The sequence below is a fragment of the Pelodiscus sinensis genome, chromosome 2 (assembly GCF_049634645.1).
Source record: "Pelodiscus sinensis isolate JC-2024 chromosome 2, ASM4963464v1, whole genome shotgun sequence".
Classification (NCBI taxonomy): Eukaryota; Metazoa; Chordata; order Testudines; family Trionychidae; genus Pelodiscus; species Pelodiscus sinensis.
In genome coordinates this window covers 233,840,584-233,863,500 of record NC_134712.1, presented here as the reverse complement: position 1 = coordinate 233,863,500, position 22,917 = coordinate 233,840,584, and the positions used below count along the sequence as shown (strand labels likewise).

The window sequence follows — 22,917 nt, the reverse complement described above, 5'->3', positions numbered from 1 at the left end:
TAATAAGCAGGATGTGGACACATTGGAGAGGGTCCAGCGGAGAGCAACCAATATGATTAGGGGGCTGGAGCAGATGACCTATGAGGAGATACTGAGGGATTGGGGTTTATTTAGTCTGCATGAGAGAAGATTGAGGGGGGATTTGATAGCAGCCTTCCACTTCCTGAAGGGAGGTTCCAGAGAAGATGGAAAGAGGCTGTTCTCAGCGGTGACAGATGGCAGAACAAGGAGCAATGGTCTCAAGTTACAGTGGGGGGGAAGTCTAGGTTGGATATTAGAAAAAAATGTTCACTCAGGCTTTGTTTATGCTGCAGGGTTTTTGTGCAAGAAGCTTTTTATGGAAGAGATCTTCTGCAAAAGCACATCCACACCTCAAAAGCGCATCGCAAAACCAATGTGCTTTGGCACAAGAGAGTGTCCACACTGCATGGACACTCTCACGCAAGAAAGCTCTGATGGCCATTAACAGAATGGTCATTGGAGTACCTGTGCTTTTTGCGCAAGAAAGGAGTTATTTCTTGTGGGGAAAGGAATAACTCTACTGGCAAAAGCCCTCTGTCCTCTCAATTTACGCACTTGAGGTGTGAATGCTCTGCCAGTTTTTGCACAAAAATGGTCATTTTTACACAAAAACCTTGTAGTGTAGACATAACCTAAGAGGGTGGTTGTGAAATACTGGAATGGGTTACCTAGGGAGGTGGTAGAATCTCCATCCCTAGAGGTTTTTAAGTCCGGGCTTAACAAAGCCCTGGCTGGGATGATTTAATTAGGGTTGGTCCTACTTCGGGCAGGGGGCTGGACTGGATCACCTCCTGAGATCTCTTCCAGCCCTAGAATTCTATGATTGTCCAAGTCATTAGTGAAAATATTGAATTGTACCTGATAGAATTGACCACTCTGTCCTACTCATGTCTTTCCATTTTGACAATGAACCCTAGATAACTATTTTGAGTATGGCCTTTCAACCAGTTTTATAATACCCACCTTCTAATAATTTAATCTACCCCACATTTCTGTAGTTTGCTTATGAGACTGTAATGTGGAAATGTGTCAAAAGCCTCAATAAAAACAAGATATGTCACCTCTACTGCTTTTCCCTAATGACTTGTCCAGTAACCCCATCAAAGAAGAAAATTAGATTGGTTTGGCATGATTTGTTCTTGACAAATACATTCTGGCTATCACTTATATCCTGATTATTCTCTAGGTGCTTACAATCTCATTGTTTTATAATATGTTCCAGAGTTTTTCCAGTTATTGAGGCTGGACTGACTGGTTTATAATTCCCTGGGTCCTCTTTTTAAATATGGGTAGTGTGTTTGTCCTGCAGTTGTCTGGGAACAAACATCCTCCGTGAGTTCTCTGAGATAATTGTGAACAGTTCTAAGATTTTTTTGGGTGGTTTTTAAATACTCAAGTATCAATTTCATTACTCTCTGATGATTTTAATACACCTAACTTGTCTAAATATAATTTAACTTTTTAGTTTCCTTTTTGTTTTATATTCCTTCTCCATTGTTAATACTAATTGTGCTGCGTACCTGGTCCCTATTAATTCTTGTAGTGGAGAATGAAATAAAATGGGCATTAAACGCCACTGATTTTTTGGTAATCAATTATTACCTCTTCTTCCCCACTGAGTAGAGGACATACACTTCCTTCATTACTTTTTCATGCTCTTCTTATTTTCTTTTATGTCCCTTGCAAGTTATTACTGATTTTGAACTTTAGTCTTTCTGATTTTGTCCCTGCATAATTATGCTTGTGTTCCTATCCTATCCTTAGCAATTTTTTTGTGTCTTCACATTTTTGTAGGGTTTCTTTTTCAACATTTTTATTCCATCAAGGACTGTTTATTGCCAGCTTACTATTCTTCCTGTCTTTTCTTTACAACTGAATAGCTGTCAATTGTCTATTTAATATTGTCTCCATAAGAAACTGCCAGGTCTCCTGGACTCCTTTATCTCTTAGATTTTCTTCCCTGGGAGCTTAACCACCAGTTGGGTTTCTTGAAGTTTGCCTCTTTGAAGTCTGTTGTCCTTATTCTGCTGCTGTCACTGCTTCCTTTCCTTTAGAATCATGAAATCTATCACTTCATGATCACTTTCATACAAATTGCCTTCCACCTTCAGATTTGCAACCACTGCCTCCCTATTGGTCAGAGATAAGTGTATAATGGCAGTCTCCCTGGATCCTTCATCCACTTTCTGAAATAAAAACTTGTCCCCAGTACTTTCCAAATACTTACTGCACATTTTGTCTATTACTTTACCATCAGATATTTGGGTATTAGAGTCCCCTGTTACTATTAAGTCATGCACCTTGCATATTTCTTTTATTTGTTTTTCTGAATTCTTCATTTATCTCCTCTTCCTGAGTTGGTGGTCTTTAGTAGACCCTAATCATGTTGTCAACCTTATTTTTTTCATTTTATCTTTACCCAGGAACATTCAACTGGTCTGCCTCTCACCTCTTTCTGGATGTCTGAAAAAAGTATACATATTTTGCTGTGTAATGCAAGACCTTCACTCTTTTCCTCCTGCCTTCCCTTATGAAACAAGCTATACCTCTATACCAGTATTACAGTCATAAGATTTACCTCACCAAATTTCCAACACCAACGGAGTCATAAAGTAGTCTAGGTACTAACTCTTCCAGTTCTTCTCCACAATCATTACATTTGTGTAGCAATGACAAGATGTTAATCAGAATTCCCCACTAATAACTTTTGTTGCTCTTATGATCCTATGGTAAATTTTCCATGTCCTCTTTAACATGGAAGTCTATGTTATAGTCACCATTCTTGTGCTTAAGTGTGGGTTTTTCATGTTGTTCTCTTTGAATCAAGTATTACAATCCAAGGTGCAAATCAGAATAGTGAGGGGTTGTATCACTAATTTTCCTGAATCCTTGGGTGCCTCACAAAGCTCTCCTGCTGCAACTCCACAACCTGTGCTCCCCACAAACAGCCAGAGAGCATGACGATCACACCCTGAGTATCAATATATAGCTGCACCCTGTTGGCAATACTCCAGTCAGCTCTCTGGCTTCTACCCGCCTTAGGGTAGTTCGAACTAGCGGGGGTAATATAGTCATCCGCACTTGCAAATGCTTGCAGTCTAGACGTAGCCTTAGAGTGAGTTGGAGTCACCCCACTACTAGTAACGGAGGGTATGTCTACACTACCCCGCTAGTTCGAACTAGCGGGGGTAATGTAGTCATCCACACTTGCAAATGAAGCCCGGGATTTGAATTTCTCGGGCTTCATTTCCATGAAGCCGGCCGGCCTCATGGAACGAGGTGTACAGCTAGTTCGGATTAGGAAGCCTAATCCGAACTAGCTAGTCCGTGCCACGTGTAGCCACGCGGCAAGGAGTCCGAACTAGCCGGCATTTAAAAATGGCGCCAGCCGGCTTCATGCAAATGAAGCCTGGGAAATTCAAATCCCGGGCTTCATTTGCAAGTGTGGATGACTACATTACCCCCACTAGTTCGAACTAGCGGGGTAGTGTAGACATACCCTCCGTTACTAGTAGTGGGGTGACTCCAACTCACTCTAAGGCTACGTCTAGACTGCAAGCTTCTTTTGGAAGAAGCTTTTCTGGAAGAGCTCTTCTGGAAAACCTTTTTTCAAAAGAGAGCATGTACACAGCAAAGCACAATGAAAAAATGATCTCTTTTTTTGAAAGATAGCATCCACGTTGATTGGACACTATCTCACATTTCAGGTGTGATTACTGTGGACGGAGTGGCCACCAGGGCACCTGTGCTTTTCCCTGGAGGTGTCTTCTTTCAAAAAAACACTCTCTTCGCTGTCCACACACACCTTTTTCTGAAAAAGCTTTTTTGGAAAAAGGCTTCTTCCCCGTAGAAAGAGGCTTACCACTGTCAGAAAAACCCCTGTGTTCTTTCAACTTTCTGTCAAAAGAATGCAATAACAGTGTAGACATAAGTGTAGTTTTTCTGGGAAAAATGGCTGGTTTTCCTGAAAACATCTCAGCTGTGTCTACACTGGGCCACTTATTCCGGAAAATCAGCCGCTTTTCTGGAATAAGCTGCGAGCTGTCTACACTGGCCCTTGAATTTCCAGAAAAGCAACGATGCTCTACTGTACAAAATCAGCCCCTATTCCGGAAAAACTATTCTGCTCCCGCTCGGGCATAAGTCCTTATTCTGGAACACTGTTCCGGAAAAGGGCCAGTGTAGACAGCCCAGTAGTCTTTTCCGGAAAAAAGCCCTAATCGCGAAAATGGCGATCGGGGCTCTTTTCCGGAAAAGCGCATCTACATTGGCCATGGATGCTTTTCCGGAAAAAGGGCTTTTCCGGAAAAGCCGCCTGACAACGTAGACGCTCCTTTTCTGGAAAAACTGAAAACGGAATAGTATTCCGTTTTAAGCATTTCCAGAAATTCATGCCAGTGTAGACACAGCCCTACAGTGTAGATATACCCTGAGTCCATATTTTTCTCTAAAACGTGTGTGTTGGACAGTTCCGATTTTAGAGATCCTCTGCCCTGCCAAAGACAATTTTCTATTTTAACTGCCATTACCAAACAATTCAGTTTAACACAGTACTTGACTATTTTTTATGTAAAGAATAAGACAAATTAATTTAAATACAAAAAGATAGTACAAGTCATTAAATTCAGAAATGGTTACAAGATTATTATAAAAATGGTTCCTGGTAGCTAAGACTTAACTAACTAGGGTTGGTTCAACATTAAATCATTCCATGTTCTCAGTAACAGGGCAAAGGTAATTTTGAGATCAGGATCTGCCTCCAAAATCCACAAATCTGATTACTTTGTCTTCTTAGTTGAGAGAGAGAGACAGAGACAGAGGTAGTTTTGCCCCTCACTTTTATAGTCCAGTCCCTCATTAACATGGATTCATCTGAGGGTTACCTCTCAAAGTAAAGTACATTCAAACAGTAAAGAAGGTGCCATGGAGCCTAGAGATGAAAGTTCCCCTGTGCTCTTTCTTCTTCCCTGTGTATGCTGAAGTGCAGATTTGCTTTGTCTCCTTGCTGTCTTCAGGATCCTGTTTGCTACTAATAAATAAATTAAAATAAGCACACATTCCTTTGTTTAAAATAGACCTGCTTAGCTACTCTTGTCCAGCTAGGGCTACCTGGGTTTGGACAAGTGCTACCAACATCAAACAGGGAAATCAATAATTTTACATATACAATTACCACATACATTTCACTATGCTTTGTTGATCATTTTCAAATGATACCTCACAACGCATATTTTCTACAAAGATTATTACACTAGTGTGTAGGATGTGAATATGGGGGTGTGTTCAGTTACATCTAATTTAAAGGCCTCCTTACTAGACTGGTGAGTTGATACACAAAGATGGTGTTCCCCTTCTTGATGAGGTGGCCGATCTCTCTTCCCAGCAGACCTTGTTCCCATGATTGAGGAAGCCAAAGCCCTCCCATCAAGACCATTTGTGCAGCATGTCTTCCCGTCCATGATGTACTAGAATGCCTGTAACTGACATGGATTTTTCACAAACCTCCTAGCCATTTGCCAGTCTGACTGACCTAATCACACAGCACTTCCTACCCACCTCTCATGGAAGTCACCTGATAACTAGGAACTCTGTTCATGAGTCACCGATAATTTGGTTATCCAAGAGTTTATCAATGGTTGGAAATAATATATTTACTTCATGGAAACTGAATTCAAATTCAGTACTCTTCACAGACAACCAAGAACAGAAGCAGTTACAAATTGCAATTAAGAAAAAAAAGACAAAGTGGGTATCTTTTTATCTTTTACAGGGCCAATTTCTGTTGGTTGAGAAGACAAGTTTTCACCACACACACATGCACTTTTCACCACAGTCAAATTCATTTCCAAAGCTTTAATGATGTGTGTTTTTTTCACAAGGGCAGTTGTACAATAGCTCATAGGGGGCAAAGGAGCTCTTTGTAGTATTATCTCTTAATTCTCAGTTGAAAAGCTGTATTTTGGATTTTTGTATTTCACGCACATTTAAAAAGGGCCTGTCTATGCAATCCTGCCACATTTGAGAGGGTTTGGGATGAACACAAAGGAAACATCCTAGAGTAATCAGACATTTTTCATGAACAATCTCATATTCTGACAAGTGGACTATTGGTGATGATTAGAGCAAAGAGGAACCTAATTGCAATATCAGATACCACTAAGTGTAACATAGCTCTAAAAATGTATCAAATTACTTATGTCAAGAAGTATACTTACTGTATAGCATGCTGACATATATATGCTTACATGAAAATGCTTTTGTAGGAATACACATCTGTATTCTATTTATAGATTCATTTCCTTTTAAAAACATACCAATAATAAATAATTTCAACCTGCTGTGATGTGGGGGATACTGTAAGAAAGAGATTCAAAATCTGAAGGGACATTGGAAAAATTATAATGTAAGATAAACAATATGATGCAGGATTGATTTGTATAAATATAACTGTCTATAGCCATCATCTCATGATGATTCATCATTTATTATCATAATTAACTTACAGTAATAAAATAAAGATAACACTAAATTTCTGAGGAACGGAAGTACATTTCCGTCACAGATGAGGAACAGTCATAAAGAATATCATGAACATAAGCAAGATGCATCCTGCCATTAGGAAAGCTTACTGCTTGAAAGAAAAAAAGAAAGAAAGAAAGAAAGAAATCTAGGGAAATGGCACCAACTGTAAAAAGAGGGGAGAAATGATACATGATACGGCATTTCGTTTTAGAGACTAAAAGATGCAGTTGATGACACAAAAGCAAAATCCAGTAACACACACAATGTATTGAAGGAAATGAAGAAAAAAAAAGGCAATAATAGCTTTTAACCAGTGCTTTTAACATGGCTAAATGGCAACAAACACCTCTCCAGAGAGTTAATCCCTCAAATTTGTGAGCTCACTAAAATCACTACTAAAACACACATTGAAAAACTAACCTGAGATTATATCAGTGAGCAGCTGAGTCACCAAACATTTCCAAAGTGCTCCAAAGAGGAGTCAACAGATCTGACAACAGCAGTTGTTAACACAAAAGATCACTGTGTTAACTCATTCAAAATCTGAGATATATGTGTGTAGAATAGTGATATAAATGTAGCCGTGAGACCAGAGAGACCACAAAGAGTAAAAGATGAAAACGGTGGTGGTGTGAGGGAGATGTTTGGGCTGAGTATAAATGACCTTAGGCTTTTTTTGTTTGTTTTGATACTCAGGTGAATATACTGCTTAAGAAAGGGGTTGGTTTCAACATAAGTAACTGAATTTCTCTGTTCACAAAGCAGAAAATGGTGAGCAGTGTCAGAGCAAGCTTTCATTCAATGCCCTTTGCCATGGAAGGACCAATTCTAGGTCAATTATGAAATTTTCAATTATGAAAAGGCCATAAAGATGGTTGAAACTTGTGAGGGGGTGAGCTGAGGGGGATTGCAAATGGCTGGTAAAAGAAACTATCCAAACAAAAACGAATTATAAAAGGTTAAGTCTAATTTCTAGTACATTTTTTCTTGAAATTTTACATTAGAATAATCTTGTCTGGCTATAAAATCCAAAACTTCTCTATCTATACTGGAACAAGGATTTTAACAATTAGTTCCATCTCTAGTCATGATTGTGGATAATGTGTCTTTCTGACTTTAGGGTAAAAAACACAAGGCAAAATATGGATGTTGCAGGTTTACTATCCACCATAAGAAATGTGGACTTAAACTGAAAGGCCTTCCTGCATTCTCCAAACACTATTTAGTGAGATGCTTCACAAAAGCTCCATGTACGGTTACTATCTACAAACCTACAATGTTCAAATCAGGTGAAAAACTTCACACATACCTAATATTTTATCATAAATATTATTGTTGCTTCCTTAAATATCCCCACTTATTATGGACAGAATTTGATTTGAACATCTACACAGTCATATGAATGTATTCTGCACCTTGGAAAAGAGATGGTTTCAAGCAACTAATATCCCACCTCCAAACACCCTGGTCTTTGGTACAGTTTGGACCCAGATCCATGCCTATACATCTTCACCAATGTCAGTGAGATATCTTTGTATAGGAGATGAGAGCGTAGAGCTGGAAATCCCATGGTCAACACAAACTCTTTTTCTCCCTGCCTCTATGGAGTACAGTACAGATGTGACAAGCTAATGGCGCTTTAATTCCCTCTGGCTGCAAGGATTTCATAAAAAGATGATTCTTTTCATGTACAAACTCTTTCTTCACCATTTCCTTTCTAAAATCCTATTTCCCCCTTTCAATAATGCAACAGGTTCTATATATTTTGCTCATTTTTCATGGTCTTCCTATTGTGTTCACTGGTCTTCCTGCTTTATTTACATTTAATAATGTTGCAGAGCATGGGGGTTGGGGCCAGTTGCCTTAATGATTGTGATTCAAAGGAGGAAGTAAATATTTGCATTATCACAGAAACTTTATAGAGGAGCACATGCAGAATCCAGCTGACACCACACTTCCTGATGGAGGGCACTGCATTTAAAGTAGCCCGAATGTTTAAAATGCATGAAGTGAATACATAAAGTATTTGAAGGGAGATTATATTTTATCATGAGTCATATGGTGAAGGTCACTTCAGAGAACATGGTTAAAAAAAAAAGAATAGGCTTAAAGAACAATATCTTTCATATTTTTTAATAAGCTGTTTTTGACAAACCGTATTCGGCATGTGAAGGGAGAACCTGTTAGCGTTGCTAAGAAATGAGCCACAATCCTTGATATTCACTAATAAGACAAGCTTGTCAGGCTGTCATAGGAGGCGCATGAGACTTTGCATACAGCCAGTTAGCCTCCTGTAAGCTCCTTAACTACTTTCTCTACAGTGCTGCACTCTAAAGATTAATAATAGGCACAGGAAATGTAAATGGAAGATTTACCAATCGACTACAGTGCTGAGTGCATTATGCCATAAACAAAATGAGATTCTCTAAAGCTCCAAATTCCTGGAAGGCCTAAACTAAAACCAGGGGGGGAAAGAATCAAAACAAGTAGCCAAGAAAATAATTGCCTTATTCCTGAAGTATTTTCTCAATCAAGAACACATTTAACTCTTCTTCTTGTTAGCTGTGAATGCAAAATGTGCTTCAAATGTGGGTGGGGGTAACACATGCAATATCATTATTCCCTAAAATTTAAATATAGGGCCTGCATCACTGTGTTAGTCCAGATTTCAATGGATTTACTCAGTCACAAATGTGGTCCAAAGGTTCTTAGAAACCTGGGAAAATAGTTGTAAGAGGGATTGCTATTCATGTATATATGTCATGGCTAGCTAGTCTTGGTCATATTCTGAGGCACTATCATCTTTAGAGTATACATCACAGAAACAACAACAAAAATGACAGCACATTTGTGCCATGTAGTGAAAAAGTGCTCATGACTCTCAGAATATATGTATGTCATTCTTTACAGCAAGAAAGAAGCTGATCTGCTTTTATGGCACCTTCTTTTTAGACATTCAGACTTTGTGTCAAGTGAAATTTACCATGCACAGAGGAGCAATACAAACATAATACAATTTGGACTTATATCCAACTTAATTGGTTTGTATTGTGCTGGCCCTCTTTAGAGGAATTCCACCCTTAGGAATGTTGAAGACAATGGGAATACAGACTGAATTGGGTGCTAGTGCTAGTGAATAAACTGGAAAACTCCTCCATGAATTTACACACCCCTTTTTTGGCATTTTCAAATTAGTGGAATTACTGAAAGGGTTCCATTAGAATGTCTCAATATGGTAAGGAATTTTTGAAATTCAGGGGTATGAAATCTCATACATTTTTGGCTAGGTTTCATGAGGCAAACCCCAGCATAATTACACTGCTCCTTTTATGATGAGAAAAAGCACATACAAATGGCATAAAGAGTATCATATTGATGGGAATCATATGGCAGATAAAAGGCTATGAGTAAGACAGCTTGAAGGAATCTTCTCATTACCTGAAAACAGAAACATTGCTGAGAATCTTATGTTAAGTGGTGTTACTAACTGCATCACAAATATTTACTATATACTTGTCCCTGCTGCACTAGAGCAGTGTTTCTCAACCAGTGGTACAAGTACCCTTAGGGGTACTTGAGAGAAGTCTGGGGGGGGGGGGGGAGTATGTCACACAACTGAAATTTGGAGAACTGATTTTTTGTTTTAAGTTTTACAGCACTTTATTATTTTTGTACTTTTTATACCTAAACATTTCATCACTCACCCAGCTACGATTAAGTTGTTTAAATGACTGTGTTGCAATGGTAGAAAAAAAATGTGTGTCTGAAAACTGTAGGTACTGGGAGTACTTATACTTTTTTTTGAAAGGGGTACTTTATAAAAAAAGGTTGAGAAGAACTGCACTAGAGTATACTGTGAATCAGTGGTTCTCAAACTATGGGTCCCGACCCTGTACTGGGTCATGGAATCTCAGGCACTGGGTCTCATTGGTTCTGGGTGATCGGGTGACCAGTGGGGATGTTAAGGCAGACTACCTGAATGTCCTGGCACTGCAGACTGCGTTGCACTCCAGAACAAACACAGGAACTCAGAATCAAATTTTTGACTCAGACATCCTTCTCCAATGTGGATCTTTATCTTCCTACTGCACCTTCATTGGCATCTGTGGAATTAGCCTTACCCTGCTGTGAGTGAATCAAGCCCTTTATGTCTGAGTACTTTAGTCTGAGATGGTTATCCCACAATCAAATGTGACTAGTATGTCAAACCTATACATTTCACATTTTGTAGACTGTTTCGATTTTTTGTTTTGTTTTTAACCTAGATCAATATTTAACTCCAGATGCCTCATCCCATTGGAGATAGAAATAGTAAGATTGTTTTTGTTGATGTAGTGTAAACTGGAAATCTAATTTTCAAATGCTTTGCATATTTTTAAAATCGCTTTTCTATCCTAACTTCTGATTAGTTGCTTTTTCATCTTTGGTGATATATACTTTAATGAAACAAAATGAATATGAAAATCAATGTTCTATTTACTGCCTTTTTCCAAGGTAATCTGCATTCCTATAAATGGGTACTCAATATAACATTGAAAAATCACTTTGTGTATGCAAGTAGGCAAAGAGTTCACTGCAATTTACATACTGAAAATAGACTAGTACAATGTGCTTATAACCAATGTGTAATAGATGTACAGTAAGTGGAATTGTCTTTTTCACTAGGGCTTTTCAGCAGCTACTGCTTGTTATTATCTTTGAGTTCTCAGAGGTATACAATAGCACAGCTGCAGAGTTCTCAGATATGAAAAAACAAAACAAAACTCAATTTCATATCCCAAGATCCAAGTCAATAAATATTTTAAATGGGCTATTATTAGTTTCTTAAATCTTGACTATCATGTGCTCTTTTGCTATGGGATCTCAGAATAAATGTCAGGAATAATTAACCGACATTTGGTGAAAATCCCCAAAGAAAGAAATTTCTGTTCTTTAAATCTCCCCACAGGAATTTCAGAAATCTTTCATTATATTTCCTTTTTATTACTGCGTAACAAGATTCTGATATGAGTGTGCCTAGAGCTGAGCCCTCTCTTTCTTTAGGAAACATCAACTGTATAGAAATCTAATTTTATTATCATTTTCATTTATTTTGCTCTGAGAAGGGTCCAATTCCAGATCCCATTGAATTCAGTGAAAAAAGGGAGCACCGAGTCCAATGGAAGAATCTTCAAGTCTTAGGGTACATCTACACTGCAAGCTTATTTCAAAATAGAGCGTCCACACTACAAGGAAGCCTCAACATTAGTCTGAGGCAGGCTCCCCTAATGTGGACGTGCTATCTCGATTTAGAGCCCCAGGAGCCACTGGGGAGGAATAACTTTAGAATGGCCCTGGTGAGGAGCTATTTTGACATAGCAGCAGTGGAGCATCCACACACACCATCTTCTGAAAGAGCTTTTTTGGAAGAAGCCTTATTCCTTGTGGAAAAAGCTTTCCGTTATTTTTATTTTCTTTTGAAATTATACAATTCCTATGTGGACACTAATATTGTTTTTCCCGAATAACGGCAGTTCTTCTGGAGAAGTAGTGCAGTGTAGATGCACCCTTAGTGTTATCATGTGTTTTGTAAAATATATATTCACACACACACACATATATAAATGTCTAAAAAGTGCATTGCACATTTTCCTTTTTCCAAGTATTTGCTTGTTCTGTAGCTGAGCAAATTTTTTTCTCAAACTTTTTCAGTGAAAAATGTGCATTACACAGCTGCAAAATATTTCACAAATTTGTGCCGCTGTTGCCAAAGTGTTCAAAACATTCTAAATATTTGAATTTGATATTTTTAAACAAAATGTTTTGATTCAAAATACCCTTTTGCTTTGAAATTTCCTTTAATTATATTTTTTAAGTTAAAAATGCTCAAAATCAAAATTATATGTTTCATTTCAGGCAGAAGAAAATGTTTTTGTTTTGTCTTAAATTATTTTTTCAACTTTCTGGGTTACCTAAAATGTTTATTTTAATTTCAAGACAACCTGAAACATTTTTTTTTTCATTTTTATGGAACAGCCATGACTCACACAGAGACAATCTAGATAAGGTTTTTTATTGGGCCAACATTTTATTGGGCCAACATTTTATTGGGCCAACTTCTGTGGGTGGGAGAGTCAAGCTTTCAAGTTTTTAGGTTCTCTCTCATCAACTGAAGTTTGTCCTCTTAGAGCATGCCTACACTTGCCATTTAAAATGCAAAAAGTCCCATTTTTTGCACAAAAACCACAGGAACATCTACACTTGACATGACTTTTTGTGGTAAAACTCGGAAGTTTCATAGCAAATAGAAAATCATTACCACAAGGAGCATACAGCTCTTAACAGCAATGCTTTTGCAGAGATGTGCAAGTGAAAACATAGCTTTTAAGCTCCAGAGCAAGGATACTCAACTTCGGAAGCCCCGGGGGCCACAATGATACTCACAGCACATAAGTGTGGTTGCATGTATATGCAAATATATATACAAATATATGCAAATAGCTTCTTTCACACTGATGGGCATGAGTACAAAGATTAAGGCAAGACTACACAACACGCAGGCCCCATTTAAGTCAGTTCTACTGGTATTTATAGAATGCAATCCTTACCCGATTTCCACCCATATGACAGCACTTTTAATGAGCAATGACAGCCCAGGGATGTAACTTCTAAAACACAAATTGTCAGAAGGCCATTATATTGATTGTGGAGCTCTATTGTGGAGCGTGTTTCCAGTGGAGGCCATGTTCAAAGGATCCCATCTGCGGGCCTCGTGTTGAGCCCTGCATGAACACAAACCACACTGCTGTCCACAAACAAAAGGGCCATGGGCAGCATGCAGCCCACGGGCCATATTTTGAGTAGTCCTGCTCCAGAGGATACTCCATAGGATCAGCAGCTCAGAAGCTCTGACACCAGGTAAACAAATGTTCACCTTTCCTCCTCTAAAGCTCAAGGGTTCCTTTTTTATTTTTTATGTTTTTTGAGAGGGGGGCAAGTGTTCTCTTATCATCTGACCAGGTGACAATGGAGGCTGTGAAGGCTAGGACTATAATAGAGTTTAAAGAGAAGCTAGATAATTTCATGGAGGTTAGGTCCATAAAAGGCTATTAGCCAGGGGATAAAATGGTGTCGTTGGCCTCTGTCTATCACAGGCTGGAGAGGGATGGCAGGAGACAAATTGCTTGATCATTGTCTTCGGTTCACCCTCTCTGGGGCACCTGGTGCTGGCCACTGTCGGTAGACAGGATACTGGGCTAGATGGACCTTTGGTCTGACCCAGTACGGCCATTCTTATGTTATCTTATGTTATGTTACAATGGCTGCTCCACATAGCAAACAATCCCCTGCAGGAAGCAATGCTGAGTTACCAGAGCTGATCAATGGTTAAAAAGAGGTGGCTCTGCAGGGACCCAGAATGCCCCATTATTACAACCCCCCGCCCACACACACATACACACACAAACACATAAGATCTATCATCAAAATGTGGAGATCTGCACTGTGGGAAAAGAACATAAGAATGGCCATACTGGGTCAGACAAAAGGTCAATTTAGCTCAGTATCCTATCTGCCGACAGTGGCCAATACCAGGTGCCCCAGAGGGAGTGAACTGAACAGGTAATGATTAAGCGATCTCTCTCCTGCCATCCATCTCCACCCTCAGTGTGCTGCTTTCATTGATGGTGGAAATGCTGCAAATGTAAATATTCTCTGATGCTTTTGGAATTGAGTGAGTACACAAACCAGCACTTTTCTTTCACTAGTTCACTATCACCAGTGAAACTCTGCAAGTATAGACAGACTCACCCATATTGTCTATCTAAAATCCTGAAACCAACTAAGCTAAAATAATGCTGTATACAGGGAAACAATCAGTTACCTACTGTGTTTTCCTAATTTAGATTTGACAGTGTTCTGACATATTTGATAGATAAAGAAAAAACCTAAACAAACCAAAATTCATGAAAATGAGTTGAAATAAAAGGGTATTTTTATATCTAGCTAGCTAGCTATTTAGCTTTCTATCTAGTTGTTTCATAAGTGTGAAATTCTCCTCACTGCAAGTTACGAGAAGCAGATCTGAGATCACCACTTCAACTCTGAGATTTAACTTATGTGTAAATTTTGTGTTGGTTCCCTAGAAAGGGAGGAGGGGTAACCCAGTGGTTTGTGTATTAGCTTACTAAATCTAGGGTTGTGAGTGAGTTCAATCCTTGCAGAGGCCATTTGGGGCAAAAATTTGTTAGGGATGGTACTTGGTCCTGATGTGAAGGCAGGGGACTGGAGTTGATAACCTTTCAAGGTCCCTTCCAGTTCTAGGAGATAGGCTATCTCAATTTAAACCATGGAGAGTATTAAAAAAAAAAATGGTTCAGAATCAGTACATAAAGTTTATAAAAACCCACATGTTCATGCATTCAGAAAATTATTTTGAATAATGAATCCACCCTAAGGGTGTATCTACACAGCAGTATTATTGCGAAATAACAGATGTTATTTCGAAATAACAACATGCGCATCTACACAGCAAGCCATTACAGGCAGTCCCCGGGTTACATGGATCCGACTTACATTGGATCCCTACTTGCAAACGGGGTGAGGCAACCCCGCACTAGCTGCTTCCCCACAGCAGACCAGGGAGACGCGAAGCTAGCGCCCCCCCCCCCCCCCGCAGACCAGGGAGACGCGGAGCGGCTTTTCTCAGCAGACACCTCAGCTTGAGAATAAAGGACTGAGGGAAGTGAGGTGTGGGAGAATAAAACTGAGCTCTGGAGAAATGTTTCCCCTACAATATGTACCAGTTCCGACTTACATACAAATTCAACTTAAGAACAAACCTACCGTCCCTATCTTGTACATAACCCGGGGACTGCCTGTATTTCAAAATATTGTCAAGATGGAGAACTTCTTACTCCAACTTCTGTAACCCTCATTTCATGAGGAGTAAGGGAAGTCAAAGGAAGAGTGTTCTTCCTTCAACTTCCTGCTGTGTAGACAGCGCCAAAAGCCAAATTAAGCTTTTTCAACTTCAGCTACGCAACTGACGTAGTTGAAGTTGCATATCTTACTTCAATTTTTGCCCTGCTGTGTAGACGTGCCCTATGAGCTGGTGATTTGGTTACAGAAAAAGACTCTAAATATGTCTGATGAATTATCAGTTGCAATTTTTTCACTTGGCTCTAATATTAATATTTTTAAAATTAAAATATGCAACCTTCAGACATAGATAGATAGATTTGGCAACTCTGAAATCTTCCTTGCTCATAATATTCAGTATATGTACCATTCATATGTAAAATAATGACATCTCCTGGATACATTCATGCCTTTGTAATGAGCATGAATCCTTATTGCAAGGATAAGAAAACACCCATCATGCATAAGCAGCCGAAAACCTCATTCCTATTTCTATTGCAGGCATTAATGACTGTCCCAAAGCAAACTTGGTATGATGACTGGTTAGGCTTGCAAGACAGGGTAGTATTTATGAATAATTTTTTGCTGACAATGTTTTTCCCTCTGTGCATTTCATGGCTTCTGAAACTGTGACTCTGGAGAAATTCCTTATTGGATAGTTATTTATGCACTTTTACAGCAGATAATGACCATCCTATGAAATAATGAAAAGGTGACTAGGAAGAGAAAAAATGTTGACCATGCAGGGCTTACAAATACTCAAGGGACACCATCTCATAGAAGCACTAAATAGAACTTAGAATAGGCAGTTTTTGCAGTCTGTATTTTCTGAGGCGAGATTAAAATTTTAGTCTGACATTTATTTTAATCTGTTTTAGGCTATGTCTAGACTGCAGGCTTCTTTTGGAAGAAGGTTTTCCAGAATAGAGCTTCTGAAAAAGCTTCTTCTGAAAGAGAGTGCCCACATAACAAAAGTGATCTGCTTTTTTGAAAGATAGAATCCACACTGAATGGACATTATTTCACATTTAAAATGAGATTACTGTGAATAGAGTGGCAACCAGGGCACCTGTACTTTTTCCTCTTTCCTCTTCTTGCGAAAGAACTCCCTCTTCCCCATCCACACACGCTTTTTCCTGAAACAACTCTTTCAGAAAAAGTCTTCTTCCTCGTAGAAAGAGGTTTACTAATTTTGGGAAAACTTCTCTGTTCTTTCGATTTTTTTTTTCAAAAACATGTGATTGCAATGTGGACATCATTGAAGTTTTTTTTGAAAAATGGCTGTTTTTCAAAAAAAAATCCCTCTGCAGTGTAGACATACCATCAGAAAGCTGCAATAACCACACTGAAAACAGGCTTGTCGTAACCCCCTGTTAGCTATAGGGTATGCATGGTTTACACCTGGACTACGTCTAGACTGGCCCCTATTCCGAAATAGCCATGCTAATTTCCAAGTTTGGAATAGGGAAATGTGCGGGGGATTTAAATATCCCCCGCGGGATTTAAATAAACATGTCCGCCGCTTTTTTTCCGGCTTGGGGAAAGTAGGACTTGAAAGTAGAAATAAGAGATCCACCGGAAAAGGGCTTTATTCCGGAGGATCGCGCCAGTCTAGATGCTTTTTTCCGGCTTTTCCCCAAGCCGGAAAAAAAGCGGCGGACATGTTTATTTAAATCCCGCGGGGGATATTTAAATCCCCCGCGCATTTCCCTATTCCAAACTTAGAAATTAGCATGGCTATTTCGGAATAGGGGCCAGTCTAGATGTAGCCCTGGAGTAATATAACAAACTATGCATTTCTTTTTTTACAGTCTGCATAAGTAAAACAGTAAAAATTAACCTCAAATGTTTTCTCTCACCCTTAAAAAAATGAAATAATTGAAGATATTGACATTTAAAATGTGAGCTCTAATGCACTGTTCAAGTGCTCCATACAATTGTAAAGGAAACAGTATGTGGAAACACAATTCTCATTAAAGTTGCTGTTGTTTGCTTTATGTTCTCTTTGTTTTTTCAAAGGGATAGGTGTCCTTTGCCCTATTACTGCAAACCTATAACAGGTATCAGGCAGGACAAATATACCCAAACATAAGGAAGAATGGGAAAAGTTACAAAACAGGGAATAGCTCTTTTTCTTTTTTTTCTTTTTTGGCTCCAGGCTGATATTTCAGGATACAGGACAACTGTGAGAAAATAGGGATAGTAGCACTCTCTCTGGAATCAGATTTCACAATGGGGCTAGGTCTACACTGCAGTGTTATTCGGAAAAAGAAACGCAATATGCAGTACACAAATTGCGTATCTTTTTCCTATTTACTTTTGAAAGAGGCTCTTTCAAAATTTGACATGTCTACCTGGCGCCAAATGTCGAAAGAAAGTGCTCTTTAGACACATCCTTTATTCCTCATTGATTTACAAGAATGGTGAAAAAGCGTGTTTGCTTTTTTGAAAAAAATTTTTTTAAGTGAACGCGTTTCTTGGACACAGCATTGCTTTTCCGGGATACCTATCCCGGAAAAGCAATGCAGTCTAGATGTAATCTAGGTTGTGATCTCATCCTAATGTGGAAGTTGAATTTCTGTGTTGGAAGGATGTGCTGCTGCATTGGTGACAAGGCTTTACTTTTACCCCACCAGCTTCCAGGTGTTAGTGATCACTGGAGGGTCGATAGTGTTCTCTGCACAAAGGAACAGCGGCTATGCTCCTTATGATTTTCTTCATCTCATGGACGATGCTTGGAAGTGTTCCCTGTAAACGGAGTTTTTGGGCAGCTACTGAGGAGAGATTCAAATGCTGCCCAGCTAATTAGCAGAGAACCCACAGCCTCCAACAGATGGCAACTTGTCTTTTTATTGGTGGTGTACATCTGCACTTTCCTTGGTACATGTAACAAAATTTATTCCACACACGGATGGAAAACATTGCTGGGTACAATCGACCACTTAAGTTTCTTCTCTGCATTTTCTCTCTCTCTTTCCTCATCTCCAGACTGGTGAGCTGAACCCAAAAGTGTTCCCTCTTTCTACCCCAAAATGTTAGGGAAGTTTGCATCTGATACAGAACTGGATCTGAATGTCACGTTCAAGATTAGGTGTGTTATAATCTAAACCAAGGTCCTCAAAACCAAACTCTTCTAAACCTCAGGTTTGGGAGCACTTAGAGGCAGTTGTGGCTATGAATTTTCCCTTTCTGGTCTGTTTCTGTTTATTAATGTCACCCTCTTCTCTCTCATCTTCAATGCCTGTACTTTCAGTGCCATATATGGCTCTTGCACGCCTTCTATTGTGCAAGTTTCTTATCTCTACTGACAGAAATATATTACACATCACCATTACAGACCTAAGAACAGAATAGCTGGCAAAGTCTGTTGATGTGAAAATCTCTCTTTGTTTTGATCCTGTTTGGGTGTGTGTAAGTGTAGAAATTTTCCTTCCAACTGGTGAGTCAACAGGCCTCATTTTCAATCTGTGCTGAACACAAATACTCATAAATGGTTTGTCAGTAAATCATGCACATTTTATGCTAATCCTTTGAATTTTTTATTATGATTATGAATATGTTCATTAGATAATATTCTTTGTAGGCCACAGCTAGTATTACGGCATCTCATTTCCCCTTTCATCATAACCATTGACCTACTGTAAAGGATTTATAGCACGCATTTAAAAATGCACTTTATTTTCTGTGCTCCTAAAATCTTTCTCTGCATAATTAACCCATAAACAATTTAAAATCATAGTGAAAAATACGTCGCAGTTATTTTTTAATTAGACACATGAAATAAAATGAGTTAGACAGTAATAGGTTTTGGATACTTTTTGCATTTAGTCATGTATGCTGAAAGATCTTTGATTTTCAAAGAGAAATTTTGTGATGTAGTAATTCCATTTTAAGCACTTTTAAGGAAGGACTGTCAAGGGGGAAGGGAGAAAATAAATAATGGCTGAATTCTAAGAAGTATTTATCTTGCAGAGCTACAAAAAGAGTATATTCAATGATTTATTTAAAAATACCACCAATTTGTGTGTGTGTGTGAAAAAAGAGAGCAAGACAGAGAGTCTGTATTTGTGTTTGTATGTCTGTGTTCATGGAGGAAGGAACAAAGCCTATAAAAAGAAGAGCACTATTTGCTCTGATCAGACAGTGAATTCTACAGTTCTCTATAACATATACAGCCATATTACGGCTCTCTTATCCTGTCAGTGGAACTCCTTGTGTGTGAGCAACTGCTGACTAGTGCAAATAACAGTGTCAAAATCTGGCACTTAGGCTGGGATTGAGCCTAAGGGAATTAGGAGTCCTTTGAACTAAACTAACTCTCTCAGGATTCCTTAGAAATCCCAGCCTTAATCTTTTGCTTTACTTGCCATTTCATTTTTTAATAATTGCTGAGCTATTTTTTCCCTTGGCTCATGAGTAATAGGGAGACTTGTTTCCCTCTGAGCATTCAGAAGTGCCAATATTCAGTTCCTGCTGGAGTAAAAATTATTCTGAAGCTCTTCTCCTGGGAGCTGGTGAACACTGTGTACACCAAAGTGACAGCTGTCACCCTGTGTCATTTGCATTGGAGAAATACTGATATTACATGTAAACACTTCACAGTCAAAGCTTAACAGGTACTTAGCTCAGGATCATTTTTTGCACTGTCAGAGCTGATGTGGGCTGTTTATATCTAACAACTACATTATTATGATTATTGAGCGCAACAGCTGCAAAATGAGTGTTCTCTTTCTTTTCATTGGCTTGCTGGAGATCAGATGGCATCAAATTACAAGTTATGTTGTTTCTATCTGAGGCTAAGAAAGAATGTTCTGAATTTTTAATCCCATAATTATTTTATGCTGTCCTTTTGTCCCATTATTCAATAGATAAAAGAAGGGATCTGAGACACAGCAGATGAATATTGTTTGTAAATATGCAAATTAAATATCTATGGTATGTTGGTGGAGTAGTTTGTGTTACAAGCCTAAAAATGTGAGACTGAGTTCAAGCTTGTGGTTTTACAGAGGTGTACAGCAGGGAGTGAAGGAATGGAAGAAGGCAGATCTATCACGTTAGAACAGATATTTTCTGATTCTGAGGCTTAATCTACAAAATAAAACCTATGTCAACACCCAAAAGTTGACAAAAAATTAATTTTCTGAGGATGTTCACTCTTGTTCCCTCTGTCAACAGATCATGTCCACATTGGAGACACCATCATCGATACAGTGAGCAATGCACTGTGGGAATGTATCCCACAGTGGTGTGTTGTGGGAAGACACAGCTGAGCTGATCCTTGTGAATCTTGGGATTCCCTCCAGGTTATCTTACAGCAGTGGTCACCAACCAGTAGATCAGGATCTATTGGTAGATCTTGGAGCCTCTGACAGGTGATCCTGACTGGTTTGTTCACGTGGCTATCAAGTGCCAGCACTTCAGCTGCCCCTCCTTCCACTGCTGCACATCTCTGGCCCTTTTCCTTGGAGCTGTTTCCCAGGAGCCTCCTGTTTGCTGGACAAGGCAGGGCAGGGATAGGATGGGTGCTGATGTCAAGGTGCTCCCTTCTCCCACCCTGTATCCTATCTCCACAGACCAGAGAGAGGGCACAACAGGACTAGGGATAGAACAAATTTGTTACCTGCTCTTGGGAGTGGTGCAGGGCCAGGGCAGGGGTGAGCCTGCCTTAGTCTCATTGCACCATCACCCAGGAGCCACCTGAGCTAAGTGGTGCCCAGCTGGAGTCCACATCCTGAACCCCTATCCCAGTCATGAACCCTCTCCTGCACCCCAAACTCCTGCCCTAGCCCCTGAGGCTCCATGCATCCAAACACCCTCCGAGAGCCTTGCCCAGATAGAGCTAATTGCACTTCATGGTGAAACCATCCTGAAAACCAGTGAGAAATCCTGACCTGGTTGAAGTCAATGGCAAAACTTCCATTGTGGAGTTGCAAAGGCCCAGGATTTCTACCACAGTTTCTAAGGGTATGTCTACACTGCAACACTATTTCAAAATAACTAGCGCTATTCCAGAATAACTTAGTCCACATCTACGCAGCAAGCAGTTATTTCAAAATAGTGTCAAAATACTGTCAAGCTGGAAAACTTCTTACTCTGATTCCTGTAACCCTCAGTGTACAAAGAGTAAGAGAAGTCAGAGGAAGAGTGCTCTATTTTGAAACAAGTGCCGTGTAGACACTCCCTATTCTGAAATATGCTATTTTGAAATAAACTATGCAATTGACATAGCTCAATTTGCATAGCTTATTTCAATTTAAGCCCTGCAGTGTAGAAGCACCCTAAGATTCAGAACAAACATAGCTTAAATAATTTTGCTGCTAGCATCATTGAACTCCTATATTACAAATAAAGGCTTTGCACACTCTAAGGCTGTGTCTAGACTGGCCAGTTTTTCTGGAAAATCAACCGCTTTTCCAGAAAAACTTGCCAGCTGTCTACACTGGCCGCTTTAATTTCCGCAAAAGCACTGACTTCCTACTGTAAGAAATCAGTGCTTTTTGCGGAAATACTATGCTGCTCCCATTCAGGCAAAAGTCCTTTTTGCACAAAAGTTTTGCGCAAAGGGCCAGTGTAGACAGCTCAGATTTGTTTTCCACAAAAAAGCCTTGATTGTGAAAATGGCGATCGGGGCTTTTTTGCGCAAAAGCACATCTAGATTGGCCATGGACGCTTTTCCGCAAAAAGTGCTTTTGCGGAAAAGCATCCGGCCAATGTAGACACTCTTTTCTGAAAATGCTTTTAACAGAAAACTTTTCCGTTAAAAGCATTTCTGGAAAATCATGCTAGTCTAGACGTAGCCTAAGGGTTTAGGAAAGTTCCAAAACATCTTAATTTATTTTAATGAATAAAATCAACTCTGTGTCTGAAATCCACTCATTACTGGTTGGTTGATTTTTTGTTTGGATTCATTTAGGAAAAGTGTTCACTGCCTAAACTTTCACTTTTTCCTTTGCAAGTGTGGCATTTTTGTTCTGTTGCTTTGGGCTTCACTGGAGACTTGTAAGAAAAAGCTTACTATATTTAAAGAGGCTAAGAGCAAATGACTAACATGCTCAAGTGGTTTAAAGACCTTTTTCATAACTCTGCCTGCTGTTGTGACCTTTAAATCCTGAATTGTTCCTTTTCAATCATAAGCCTGATCTGTAACATTTTTATACTGCACATAGATCCAGTGGATAATGATTATTCACCCCATATTTCCAAATGTTCCTTGGGGACTTGAACCCAGGTCTCAAGCTCCCAAAGTTGTACGGAGCAAGTAGATGGTGCAAGTCCCTTAGGTCACAAGGGCATCAGCAATGACTCCTGAGTCATTAACCTGAATCTTCAATTATGTGTACAAAATCTGCAAATCCTACCACCATTAAGATTTTTTCCCTGTGAGACTGTTTCTAAATTTTAATAGTTTTATTGAAATGCTAAAAACAGCAAAAGAGAAGATTATTTGTGTTAATAATTAGGATGCTGAATGCCAGC

The 22,917-nt window shown here is 39.2% G+C and overlaps 1 long non-coding RNA gene across 1 annotated transcript in view; it reads left to right on the top strand.

Moving 5' to 3' along the window:
• LOC142826852 (uncharacterized) overlaps positions 1-22,540 on the top strand; it is a 70,365-nt gene extending 47,825 nt beyond the window's left edge. The window contains exon 3 of the long non-coding RNA XR_012901119.1: positions 20,617-22,540. This is a non-coding gene — a long non-coding RNA (uncharacterized LOC142826852). The remainder of the gene's footprint in view (positions 1-20,616) is intronic.
• The last annotated feature ends 377 nt before the right edge of the window (positions 22,541-22,917 follow it).